General features: G+C 42.5%; 1 long non-coding RNA gene across 1 annotated transcript; it reads left to right on the top strand.

Annotated features, from left to right (window-relative positions):
* The first annotated feature begins 7,971 nt into the window (after nucleotides 1-7,971).
* Nucleotides 7,972-9,634, top strand: LOC128226824 (uncharacterized). Its single transcript, XR_008259730.1, has 3 exons — nucleotides 7,972-8,403; nucleotides 9,048-9,175; nucleotides 9,482-9,634. It is a non-coding gene; the product is annotated as an uncharacterized LOC128226824 (long non-coding RNA).
* The last annotated feature ends 4,067 nt before the right edge of the window (nucleotides 9,635-13,701 follow it).

The raw sequence follows: 13,701 nt of genomic DNA, 5'->3' as shown, positions 1-13,701 counted from the left end.
AAAAGTCGTTTAAAGTAAGATCCACACGTATTAATGTTAGAACTAAATTTGTAATTACATGTATATATATATACTCGTTTGTAATTACATTGTTTGTTATTATGCATACACGTTGACATTGATCATAATAAACATGTGTTGATGGTGATGTACACTGTACAGGTCAAAATAAACTGTCTGTCTGTCTGTCTGACTGACTGTCTGTCTTTCTGTCTGTCTGTCTGTCTGTCTGTCTGTCTGTCTGTTAAAAGCCATGGTCAGTGTTTGGTTAGACGCTATGGCCAGTGTTAGAGGCTATTGTCAAGTGTTAGGAGTCGTTATCAGTGAAAGGGTCCGTTGTCAGTGTTAGAAGCTGTGGTCAGTGTAAGGGCCCGTTGTCAGTGTTCGAAGCTGTGGCCAGTGTTAGGGTCCGTTGTCAGTTTTAGGAGTTGTGGCCAGTGTTAGGGTCCGTTGTCAGTGTACCGAGCCGTTGTCAGTGTAAGGTGCCGTTATCAGTGTTAGGGTCCGTTGTCAGTGTTAGCAGCCGTTGTGATTGTGAGGGGCCGCTGTGAGTCTAAGAGTTGTCAGTGTTAGGGTCCGTTGTCAGTTTTAGGAGCCGTTGTCAGTGTTAGGGTCCGTTGTCAGTGTTAGCAGCCGTTGTTATTGTGAGGGGCCGCTGTGAGTCTAAGAGTTGTCAGTGTTAGGGTCCGTTGTCAGTTTTAGGAGCCGTTGTCAGTGTTAGGAGCCGTTGTCAGTGTGAGGCGCCGTTGTCAGTTTTAGAAGCCGTTGTCATTGTGACGGGCCGCTGTGAGTCTTAGAGTTGTCAGTGTTAGGGTCCGTTGTCAGTGTTACGAGCCGTTGTCATTGTGAGGGGCCGCTGTGAGTCTAAGAGTTGTCAGTGTTAGTGTCCGTTGTCAGTGTTAGCAGCCGTTGTCAGTGTAAGGAGCCGTTGTCAGTGTGAGGCACCGTTGTCAGTTTTAGAAGCCGTTGTCAGTGTTAAGGGCCATTGCAAGTTAGGCGCCGTTGTCAGTGTTAGGAGCCGTTGTCAGTGTGAGGCGCCGTTGTCAGTTTTAGAAGCCGTTGTCATTGTGACGGGCCGCTGTGAGTCTTAGAGTTGTCAGTGCTACGAGCCGTTGTCATTGTGACGGGCCGCTGTGAGTCTTAGAGTTGTCAGTGCTACGAGCCGTTGTCATTGTGAGGGGCCGCTGTGAGTCTAAGAGTTGTCAGTGTTAGTGTCCGTTGTCAGTGTTAGCAGCCGTTGTCATTGTGAGGGGCCGCTGTGAGTATAAGAGTTGTCAGTGTAAGGGTCCGTTGTCAGTGTTAGGAGCCGTTGTCAGTGTAAGGAGCCGTTGTCAGTGTGAGGCACCGTTGTCAGTTTTAGAAGCCGTTGTCAGTGTTAAGGGCCGTTGTAAGTTAGGCGCCGTTGTCAGTGTTAGGCGCCGTTGTCAGTGTGAGGCGCCGTTGTCAGTTTTAGAAACCGTTGTCATTGTGACGGGCCGCTGTGAGTCTTAGAGTTGTCAGTGTTAGGGTCCGTTGTCAGTGTTACGAGCCGTTGTCATTGTGAGGGGCCGCTGTGAGTCTAAGAGTTGTCAGTGTTAGGGTCCGTTGTCAGTGTTAGCAGCCGTTGCCATTATGAGGGGCCGCTGTGAGTCTAAGAGTTGTCAGTGTTAGGAGCCGTTGTCAGTGTAAGGAGCCGTTGTCAGTGTGAGGCGCCGTTGTCAGTTTTAGAAGCCCTTGTCAGTGTTAAGGGCCGTTGTAAGTTAGGCGCCGTTGTCAGTGTTAGGCGCCGTTGTCAGTGTAAGGAACCGATGTCTGTGCTAGGTGCCGTTGTCAGTGTTAGGCGCCGTTGTCAGTTCTAGGAGCCGTTGTCATTGTGAGGGGCCCCTGTGAGTCTTAGAAGCCGTTGTCAGTGTTAAGGGCCGTTGTAAGTTAGGCGCCGTTGTCAGTGTTAGGCGCCGTTGTCAATGTAAGGAACCGTTGTCTGTGCTAGGTGCCGTTGTCAGTGTGAGGCGCCGTTGTCAGTGTGAGGCGCCGTTGTTAGTGTAAGTAGCCGTTGTCAGTGTGAGGCCCCGTTGTCAATGTGAGGTGCCGTTGTCAGTGTGAGGCGCCGTTGTCAGTGTAAGGTGCCGTTGTCAGTGTGAGGCGCCATTGTCAGTGTGAGGCGCCGTTGTCAATGTGAGGCGCCGTTGTCAGTGTGAGGCGCCGATGTCAGTGTGAGGTGCCGTTGTCAGTGTAAGGTGCCGTTGTCAGTGTTAGGCGCCGTTGTCAATGTAAGGAACCGTTGTTTGTGTTAGGTGCCGTTGTCAGTGTTAGACGCCGTTGTTAGTGTTAGGCGCCGTAGTCAGTGTTAAGGGCCGTTGTCAGTGTAAGGCGCCGTTGTCAGTGTGAGGCGCCGTTGTCAGTGTGAGGCGCCGTTGTTAGTGTTAGGTGCCATTGTTAGTGATAGACGCCGTTATTAGTGTTAGACACCGTTGTTAGTGTAAGGTGCCGTTGTCAGTGTTAGACGCCGTTATTAGTGTTAGACGCCGTTATTAGTGTTAGACGCCGTTGTTAGTGTAAGGTGCCGTTGTTAGTGTTAGACGCCGTAATTAGTGTTAGACGCCGTTGTTAGTGTTAGGTACCGTTGGCAGTGTTAGACGCCGTTATTAGTGTTAGACGCCGTTGTTAGTGTAAGGTGCCGTTGTTAGTGTTAGACGCCGTAATTAGTGTTAGACGCCGTTGTTAGTGTTAGGTACCGTTGGCAGTGTTAGGTGCCGTTATTAGTGTTAGACGCCGTTGTTAGTGTTAGACACCGTTATTAGGGTTAGACGCCGTTGTTAGTTTTAGGTGCCGTTGTCAGTGTTAGACGACGTTATTAGTGTTAGACGCCGTTATTAGTGTTAGACGCCGTTGTAAGTGTTAGGTGCCGTTGTTAGTGTTAGACGCCGTAATTAGTGTTAGACGCCGTTGGTAGTGTTAGGTACCGTTGGCAGTGTTAGGTGCCGTTATTAGTGTTAGACGCCGTTGTTAGTGTTAGACGCCGTTGTTAGTGTTAGACGCCGTTGTTAGTGTTAGACGCTGTTGTTAGTGTTAGACGCCGTTGTTAGTGTTAGGTGCCGTTATTAGTGTTAGACGCCGTTGTTAGTGTTAGACGCCGTTGTTAGTGTTAGACGCCGTTGTTAGTGTTAGGTGCCGTTGTTAGTGTTAGACGCCGTTGTTAGTGTTAGACGCCGTTGTTAGTGTTAGGTACCGTTGGCAGTGTTAGGTGCCGTTATTAGTGTTAGACGCCGTTGTTAGTGTTAGACGCCGTTATAAGTGTTAGACGCCGTTGTTAGTGTTAGGTGCCGTTGTTAGTGTTAGACGCCGTTGTTAGTGTTAGACGCCGTTGTTAGTGTTAGACGCCGTTGTTAGTGTTAGACGCCGTTGTAAGTGTTAGGTGCCGTTGTTAGTGTTAGGTGCCGTTGTTAGTGTTAGGTGCCGTTATTAGTGTTAGACGCCGTTATTAGTGTTAGACGCCGTTATTAGTGTTAGACGCCGTTGTTAGTGTTAGACGCCGTTGTTAGTGTTAGACGCCGTTATTAGTGTTAGACGCCGTTATTAGGGTTAGACGCCGTTATTAGTGTTAGACGCCGTTGTTAGTGTTAGGTGCCGTTATCAGTGTTAGACGCCGTTATTAGTGTTTGACGCCGTTATTAGTGTTAGGTGCCGTTGTTAGTGTTAGGTACCGTTGGCAGTGTTAGACGCCGTTGTTAGTGTTAGACGCCGTTATTAGTGTTAGCCGCCGTTGTTAGTGTTAGGTACCGTTGGCAGTGTTAGGTGCCGTTGTCAGTTTAAGAAGCCGTTATTAGTGTTAGACGCCGTTGTTAGTGTTAGGTGCCGTTGTCAGTTTGAGAAGCCGTTGTTAGTGTTAGACGCCGTTGTCAGTGTTAGGTACCGTTGTCAGTGTGAGGCGACGTTGGCAGTGTTAGGTGCCGTTGTCAGTGTTAGACGCCGTTATTAGTGTTAGACGCCATTTTTAGTGTTAGGTGCCGTTGTCAGTATTAGGTGCCGTTGTCAGTGTGAGGCGCCGTTGTTAGTGTTAGACGCCGTTGTGCCGTTGTCAGTATTAGGTGCCGTTGTTAGTGTTAGGTGCCGTTGTCAGCGTTAGGTGCCTTTGTCAGTGTTAGATGCCTTTGTCAGTGTTAGGTTCCGTTGTCAGTGTTAGGTGCCGTTGTCAGTGTTAGACGCTGTTATTAGTGTTAGGTGCCTTTGTCAGTGTTAGGTTCCGTTGTCAGTGTTAGGTGCCGTTGTCAGTGTTAGACGCTGTTATTAGTGTTAGGCGCCGTTGTTAGTGTGAGGCGCCGTTGTTAGTGTTAGGTGCCGTTGTCAGCGTTAAGCGCCGTTGTTAGTGTTAGGCGCCGTTGTAAGTGTGAGGCGCCGTTGTTAGTGTTAGGTGCCGTTGTCAGCGTTAAGCGCCGTTGTTAGTGTTAGGCGCCGTTGTTAGTGTTAGGCGCCGTTGTAAGTGTGAGGTGCCGTTGTCAGTCTTAGGAGCCGTTGTCGTGCCGTTGTCATGGGAAGGCGCCGTTGTCATTGGTAGACGCCGTTGTCAGTCTTAGGCGCCGTTGTTAGTATGAAGCGCCGTTGTTAGTGTTAGGTGCCGTTGTCAGTCTTAGGAGCCGTTGTCGTGCCGTTGTCATTGGAAGGCGCCGTTGTCATTGGTAGGCGCCGTTGTCAGTGTTAGGCGCCGTTGTTAGTGTGAGGCGCCGTTGTTAGTTTTCGGTGCCGTTGTCAGTCTTAGGAGCCGTTGTCGTGCCGTTGTCATTGGAAGGCGCTGTTGTCATTGGTAGGCGCCGTTGTCAGTGTTAAGCGCTGTTGTTAGTGTGAGGCGCCGTTGTTAGTGGAGCCGTTGTCGTGCCGTTGTCATTGGAAGGTGCCGTTGTCAGTGGTAGGCGCCGTTGTCAGTCTTATGCGCCGTTGTCGGTGTGTAATTGTGAGAGGCCGCTGTGAGTCTAAGAGTTGTCAGTGTTAGGGACCGTTGTCAGTTTTAGAAGCCGTTGTCAGTGTAAGGAACCGTTGTCAGTGTTAGGCGCCGTTGTCAGTGTAAGGTGCCGTTGTTAGTGTAAGGCGCCGTTGTCAGTTTTAGAAACCGTTGTCATTGTGAGAGGCCCCTTTGAGTCTTAGAAGCCGTTGTCAGTGTTAAGGGCCGTTATAAGTTAGGCGCCGTTGTCAGTGTTAGGAGCCGTTGTCAGTGTTAGGCGCCGTTGTCAGTTTTAGAAGCCGTTGTCATTGTGAGGGGCCCCTGTGAGTCTTAGAAGCCGTTGTCAGTGTTAAGGGCCGTTGTAAGTTAGGCGCCGTTGTCAGTGTTAGGAGCCGTTGTCAGTGTTAGGCGCCGTTGTCAGTGTGAGGCGCCGTTGTCAGTGTGAGGCGCTGTTGTCAATGTGAGGCGCTGTTGTCAATGTGAGGCGCCGCTGTGAGTCTTAGAAGCCGTTGTTACTGTGAGGTGCCGTTGTCAGTGTGAGGCGCCGTTGTCGATGTGAGGCGCCGCTGTGAGTCTTAGATGCCGTTATCAGTGTGAGGCGCCGTTGTCAGTGTGAGGCGCTGTTGTCAATGTGAGGCGCCGCTGTGAGTCTTAGAAGCCGTTGTTACTGTGAGGTGCCGTTGTCAGTGTGAGGCGCCGTTGTCAATGTGAGGCGCCGCTGTGAGACTTAGAAGCCGTTGTCAGTGTGAGGTGCCGTTGTCAGTGTGAGGTGCCGTTGTCAGTGTTAGGCACCGCTGTGGGTCTTAGAAGCCGTTGTCAGTGTGAGGTGCCGTTGTCAGTGTGAGGTGCCGTTGTCAGTGTGAGGCGCCGCTGTGAGTCTTAGAAGCCGTTGTTACTGTGAGGTGCCGTTGTCAGTGTGAGGCGCCGTTGTCAATGTGAGGCGCCGCTGTGAGTCTTAGAAGCCGTTGTTACTGTGAGGTGCCGTTGTCAGTGTGAGGCGCCGTTGTCAATGTGAGGCGCCGCTGTGAGACTTAGAAGCCGTTGTCAGTGTGAGGTGCCGTTGTCAGTGTGAGGTGCCGTTGTCAGTGTTAGGCACCGCTGTGGGTCTTAGAAGCCGTTGTCAGTGTGAGGTGCCGTTGTCAGTGTGAGGTGCCGTTGTCAGTGTGAGGCGCCGCTGTGAGTCTTAGAAGCCGTTGTTACTGTGAGGTGCCGTTGTCAGTGTGAGGCGCCGTTGTCAATGTGAGGCGCCGCTGTGAGTCTTAGATGCCGTTGTCAGTGTGAGGCGCCGTTGTCAGTGTGAGGCGCTGTTGTCAATGTGAGGCGCCGCTGTGAGACTTAGAAGCCGTTGTCAGTGTGAGGTGCCGTTGTCAGTGTGAGGTGCCGTTGTCAGTGTTAGGTACCGCTGTGAGTCTTAGAAGCCGTTGTCAGTGTGAGGTGCCGTTGTCAGTGTGAGGTGCCGTTGTCAGTGTGAGGCGCCGCTGTGAGTCTTAGAAGCCGTTGTCAGTGTGAGGTGCCGTTGTCAGTGTTAGGCGCCATTGTCAGTGTGAAGGACCGCTACGATTCTTAGGAGCCGTTGTCACTGTTAGGTGCCGTTTTCAGTGGGAGGGGCCGCTTTGAGTCTTAGGAGCCGTTGTCAGCGTTAGGTGCCGTTGTAAGTGTTAGGTGCCGTTGTCAGTCTTAGGAGCCGTTGTCAGTGTTTAAAGCCGTTGTCAATTTTAGGGGTCGCTGTCAGCGTTACGAATGTATGTACCAGGCATTCAGCATACAACGCAACAGGATCAATTATTACAGTTTTTGTTGCCTAAACCCCGAAGACACACTGTGGTCGTGGTTTTTTGTTTTTTCCCAGGGTTACACAAACCTGCCGACAGAAGTAAAATATTTAAGGCTGTCTTAGTCAACTTTCGTTTTCTGCTGGAAAATCCATCTCCTGGAATCTGGGGAGCGGGATTAATTAGAATTTAATGTCAATTTCACAAGGTTAGACTTGTTCCGTGGACGACTAATTAAATAACGACTGTAATGGTTTGGAAACCTGAAAAAAACGTTTGCAGATGTAACAAGAAATGCGGTAGGAAGATTTGTCTTAAAAAAAGCAATCACCTTCAACATTGTTCTGCATTCACCTATACAACGTGAATTATATGAAAACATAAAACATTTTAGATCGTACCAAATCGTCAATTCATTTTTTTTCTCATTAATTCAAAAATTAGCTAACATCAAAAAGTTTTATCTAAACCCATAAATCGCTAAGCTATAATTGAAATAATAACTGCACCAGGGACTCAGGACGGGCATATTGTTCAAAATTCCTCTTGGAACTGTATTCCCATATCCTTAACTCTCTGTTTATGACTTTGTTAGCAATTTTAGACATTAAACTATTGATTTTCATTTGGAGATTATCAGCACAAAACACAAACTAAATTAACGTTTATTGGTAGTTTCTAATTTGATTTACAAAATATCCTCAGCAAAATCAATCTCAATAAGCGCAGTTGAAATGAGATCAGCGTCTAATGAATAGCATTGTTCCCATACGGTTGTTTCACAATCAAGAGAGAAATGTAAATATTTGATTTGTGACTGAATGCGGAGAGGAATAATTTGGCTCAAGACCACAGTTATCTGCCCCCCGTTGACCAAGATCCGGATGTGAATACAGAAACAAAGAGTGCTTGTGTTCAAGTATCAATATTTTATTAAAATTGAATGAAAAAGAAGCAAAAAATGTTCTTTTTGCAGAGAACTTGACTGAATTTGACACTCTATTGCAGAAATTGATAGTTTTCAATGTAAATATTGGAAAAATCATAGCTTGTGCAAGTCTGAAAATTAGTTGTTTGTAGCCGATTGACTCCCTGGCGGAAGGGTTATGTATTTGAACTCAATTTTGACAGTCGGGTCAATGGTCAACATGGTGTTTTCTTGTGATTATATTTTGTGTCTTGAATTGTTCTAGAGATGCCATGTCCTTGTTTTTCAATTGGTGTGTGTATAAAGTCAAAAGCCAGGTTAGTGTCTATATGAAACATATAGTAAAAATAACTGTGGTCTCACGCCTGATATAGAGGAAGCTTTTGGAGGGGTGGCCTATTTTAAATTGTTATAAATTCTTAATTTATACAGCTATCTGCTTGAAATTTGGCCAGTTGACAGTGCTTAGCCATAGAATATTGGTGTTTGAGTATGAAATGTGAAAATCTTATATTACATAATATAAATTAATAATATATAATTTTCTTATATATTTTTGACATTTTTAAAAAAAACTACTTTCACTTTCAATTTAATGTTTGGAAATAGTTCCAAATGATGGTAACTAATGAATGAAAGCCTCACTTTCAATTCCAAAGTATAAATGGAGGGATTTTTTTAACATAGGAAGCAGACCCAGGAGGAACTGTCTGTTGAAGACCCCCCCCCCACCAAGCTGCCCACCAGAGGCCAAGCTGTACTTGGTGTTTGCCAACATGCTGTAATTTGTAAGTACTTCAAGATAATATATTAAAAAATGGTATCCAAACTGAAGTACAAAGTGAGACAGTTTGGTCATTAAAGCCCATTGAGACTGTTTGTTCCATTCCTAAATGAATTTCTTTCATGTTGTCAATCATTTCTGATGTGGCTTTGATAATAATATTATTTTCTAATGAAACTGCTGACTTGTATCAGTCTTTGGTCTGTATTGTGCATCTATTCACACATTTTGTTTGCTCTTTTAAGCAAACATTACAATAATTGCAAATTCTATAAGCAATTAAACAAAACTTACTGCACATAGGATGCAGAATGATGTTTTATTTAGTGTGCATATGATTTTCAGCTTATGGACAAGAAAACATATACTTTAACAATCACAGCAACACAATGAGATCCCAATTTTAAAGAAATAATGCCACCTTTCATTAATTCATTAATTCATTCTATCAATCATTCATATATATTCATTAATTCATTCATTTATTCAATTTATTCATTGAAAAACTTGACATTTCTCAAGGCAAAATAAATAAAAAGTGAGCAGCTTTCATAAAGAATAGAGCCTTTTCCCTTAATGCATTAAAAAACACAACCTTAATACAGTATAAATGTTTTAAAAACCCTAATTTATTGCTTATTTTAATAGCCAGCCTGGTTGCTGTAGCCACAGAGGAATTTTCAAGGACAAGAACCAGTGCTGGTAAAACTGTGGTCTCTGTGGTTTTCCATACCGGCTCTCGGCAAGGATTTTCAAGAAAGGAATACCATCTCCAAGTAAGAAGAAATTCTAAGCATGTCTGGTTTGAATGCTTGCAAAATGCATCTGGGTACTCAATAAGATGAGGTTTACCTTTGAGTTGTTAAAAACTGATTGCAAAATGTCCAAAAGACTATATATTCTATTAAATTTGTCCTGAAAATCTTTGAATTCATGAACTTTTCTGCATATTTATCACATTTATGACTATATTAAAGGTTGTGTATGCCTCAAATGAGTGTTTACAGGCCTTTTTCAAACTTTAACAGTAGTGGCAGATAGTTTTATTTGTGTAAAACATTGCTTTTGTGTCTTGCTTGCAGATCATGATGTGCCAATAAGCTCCAGTTAGCTGCGGCCTTTTCCCCTGGCGGTAGTCCTGCAATCTGAATCCAGGAGATGCAGCTCTGAATCCAATATTTCAGAAGAATGAAGATGTTAGTCAACTCTGTAGTGCTTGTTTGTGTGTAAATGATTCCAATGAGTGAGATTTATAGCAAATCAGGTGTAAATAAGCATCTTATAGACAATAGTGAAGTGCTGTACTCTGAATTTAATGCCAAATCTAGCCTTCAAAACAGATTCTTAAAGTAATTTTTTTTTAAAAATGGGCATAATAATGCTATCTCTGCATTTTCTACATCATGTAGCCACCTCATACATGAAAACACTAGCAGTTGTCATGAATCTTTAAGTTTTGGTGTGTTTTTTGCCATTTCCTTTGTTGCGCCATTTGTCCCGGAAGCCAACAATTTGGCATATAGTGTTGTTTAGACTGTCTATTAACACATTATCACTAAATTTCTTGTGTTAAACTGAACAGTTCTGTATCTTTGTATATAAGTGGACCAGAAAAGCAAAATTTTGACAAGTTGAGGCATTTCAGTTGGGCTCTATGTCATTTTTTATATAAAACACAAAGCCGATGAAGTGGAAAAACCTTATTTTGCTTAAAAAAATCTTAAAAGAGTAGGCAGGCCAGTTTTGTGGTGCTGTTCTATAGACACCATTAAAAGCTACAAGGAAAACTTTACTTGGTCAAATTATTCCAATGCATAAGGAAATAATGGCTCTTCAAAGGTTTGCGGCTTAACATTTGGGGAAATGGCTGTTTCTGCCTTTTTTATGAAAATACCACAGGTGCTAATACTTTGTCTCATTCATTTAGTGTTTGATTATCATTGCCAAACTTTCAGTATGTGTTGCATATAGCCTGAAGCTGAACTATAGGAGTTTAAAGTCTGTTTCTGAAAAAATGTTGCTTAAATAGGCTCAAAGAACCACAGTTTACTGCCCCCCGTTGACCAGATCCGGATGTGAATACAGAAACAAAGAGTGCTTGTGTTCAAGTATCAATATTTTATTAAAATTGAATGAAAAAGAAGCAAAAAATGTTCTTTTTGCAGAGAACTTGACTGAATTTACACTCTATTGCAGAAATTGATAGTTTTCAATGTAAATATTGGAAAAATCATAGCTTGTGCAAGTCTGAAAATTAGTTGTTTGTAGCCGATTGACTCCCTGGCGGAAGGGTTATGTATTTGAACTCAATTTTGACAGTCGGGTCATGGTCAACATGGTGTTTTCTTGTGATTATATTTTGGTGTCTTGAATTGTTCTAGAGATGCCATGTCCTTGTTTTTCAATTGGTGTGTGTATAAAGTCAAAAGCCAGGTTAGTGTCTATATGAAACATATAGTAAAAATAACTGTGGTCTCACGCCTGATATAGAGGAAGCTTTTGGAGGGGGGCCTATTTTAAATTTTATAAATTCTTAATTTATCAGCTATCTGCTTGAAATTTGGCCAGTTGACAGTGCTTAGCCATAGAATTTGGTGTTTGAGTATGAAATGTGAAAATCTTATATTACTAATATAAATTAATAATATATAATTTTCTTATATATTTTTGACATTTTTAAAAAAACTACTTTCACTTTCAATTTAATGTTTGGAAATAGTTCCAAATGATGGTAACTAATGAATGAAAGCCTCACTTTCAATTCCAAAGTATAAATGGAGGGATTTTTTTAACATAGGAACAGACCCAGGAGGAACTGTCTGTTGAAGACCCCCCCCCCCCAAGCTGCCCACCAGAGGCCAAGCTGTACTTGGTGTTTGCCAACATGCTGTAATTTGTAAGTACTTCAAGATAATATATTAAAAAATGGTATCCAAACTGAAGTACAAAGTGACAGTTTGGTCATTAAAGCCCATTGAGACTGTTTGTTCCATTCCTAAATGAATTTCTTTCATGTTTCAATCATTTCTGATGTGGCTTTGATAATAATATTATTTTCTAATGAAACTGCTGACTTGTATCAGTCTTTGGTCTGTATTGTGCATCTATTCACACATTTTGTTTGCTCTTTTAAGCAAACATTACAATAATTGCAAATTCTATAACAATTAAACAAAACTTACTGCACATAGGATGCAGAATGATGTTTTATTTAGTGTGCATATGATTTTCAGCTTATGGACAAAGAAACATATACTTTAACAATCACAGCAACACAATGAGATCCCAATTTTAAAGAAATAATGCCACCTTTCATTAATTCATTAATTCATTCTATCAATCTATTCATATATATTCATTATTCATTCATTTATTCAATTTATTCATTGAAAAACTTGACATTTCTCAAGGCAAAATAAATAAAAAGTGAGCAGCTTTCATAAAGAATAGAGCCTTTTCCCTTAATGCATTAAAAAACACAACCTTAATACAGTATAAATGTTTTAAAAACCCTAATTTATTGCTTATTTTAATAGCCAGCCTGGTTGCTGTAGCCACAGAGAATTTTCAAGGACAAGAACCAGTGCTGGTAAAACTGTGGTCTCTGTGGTTTTCCATACCGGCTCTCGGCAAGGATTTTCAAAAAGGAATACCATCTCCAAGTAAGAAGATTTCTAAGCATGTCTGGTTTGAATGCTTGCAAAATGCATCTGGGTACTCAATAATATGAGGTTTACCTTTGAGTTGTTAAAAACTGATTGCAAAATGTCCAAAAGACTATATATTCTTTAAATTTGTCCTGAAAATCTTTGAATTCATGAACTTTTCTGCATATTTATCACATTTATGACTATATTAAAGGTTGTGTATGCCTCAAATGAGTGTTTACAGGCCTTTTTCAAACTTTAACAGTATGGCAGATAGTTTTATTTGTGTAAAACATGGCTTTTGTGTCTTGCTTGCAGATCATGATGTGCCAATAAGCTCCAGTTACTGCGGCCTTTTCCCCTGGCGGTAGTCCTGCAATCTGAATCCAGGAGATGCAGCTCTGAATCCAATATTTCAGAAGAATGAAGATGTTAGTCAACTCTGTAGTGCTTTGTTTGTGTGTAAATGATTCCAATGAGTGAGATTTATAGCAAATCAGGTGTAAATAAGCATCTTATAGACAATAGTGAAGTGCTGTACTCTGAATTTAATGCCAATCTAGCCTTCAAAACAGATTCTTAAAGTAATTTTTTTTTAAAAATGGGCATAATAATGCTATCTCTGCATTTTCTACATCAGTAGCCACCTCATACATGAAAACACTAGCAGTTGTCATGAATCTTTAAGTTTTGGTGTGTTTTTTGCCATTTCCTTTGTTGCGCCATTTGTCCCGGAAGCCAACAATTTGGCATATAGTGTTGTTTAGACTGTCTATTAACACATTATCACTAAATTTCTTGTGTTAAACTGAACAGTTCTGTTATCTTTGTATATAAGTGGACCAGAAAAGCAAAATTTTGACAAGTTGAGGCATTTCAGTTGGGCTCTATGTCATTTTTATATAAAACACAAAGCCGATGAAGTGGAAAAACCTTATTTTGCTTAGAAAAAATCTTAAAAGAGTAGGCAGGCCAGTTTTGTGGTGCTGTTCTATAGACACCATTAAAAGCTACAAGGAAAACTTTACTTGGTCAAATTATTCCAATGCATAAGGAAATAATGGCTCTTCAAAGGTTTGCGGCTTAACATTTGAGGGAAATGGCTGTTTCTGCTTTTTATGAAAATACCACAGGTGCTAATACTTGTCTCATTCATTTAGTGTTTGATATATCATTGCCAAACTTTCAGTATGTGTTGCATATAGCCTGAAGCTGAACTATAGGAGTTTTGAAGTCTGTTTCTGAAAAAATGTTGCTTAAATAGGCTCAAGACCACAGTTATCTCCCCCCGTTGACCAAGATCCGGATGTGAATACAGAAACAAAGAGTGCTTGTGTTCAAGTATCAATATTTTATTAAAATTGAATGAAAAAGAAGCAAAAAATGTTCTTTTTGCAGAGAACTTGACTGATTTGACACTCTATTTGCAGAAATTGATAGTTTTCAATGTAAATATTTAGATGAGCTGGTGCAAGTCTGAGAAATTAGTTGTTTGTAGCCGATGACTCCTGGCGGAAGGGGTGTATTGCAAGGCCATTGAGAGGGGCGGGATCGGGTAGGGAAGGGAGAGAAAAGAGAGGGGAGGGGGAAGGAAGGGGGAAGAGGGAAGGAGAGAGGAGAGAGGGAGGAAGGGGAGAGGAGAGGGGAAGAAGTAG

The sequence above is a fragment of the Mya arenaria genome, chromosome 3 (assembly GCF_026914265.1).
Source record: "Mya arenaria isolate MELC-2E11 chromosome 3, ASM2691426v1".
In the NCBI taxonomy this organism is placed as follows: Eukaryota; Metazoa; Mollusca; class Bivalvia; order Myida; family Myidae; genus Mya; species Mya arenaria.
The sequence above is the reverse complement of the archived record's forward strand: the minus strand, read 5'-3'. Positions and strand labels throughout refer to the sequence as shown.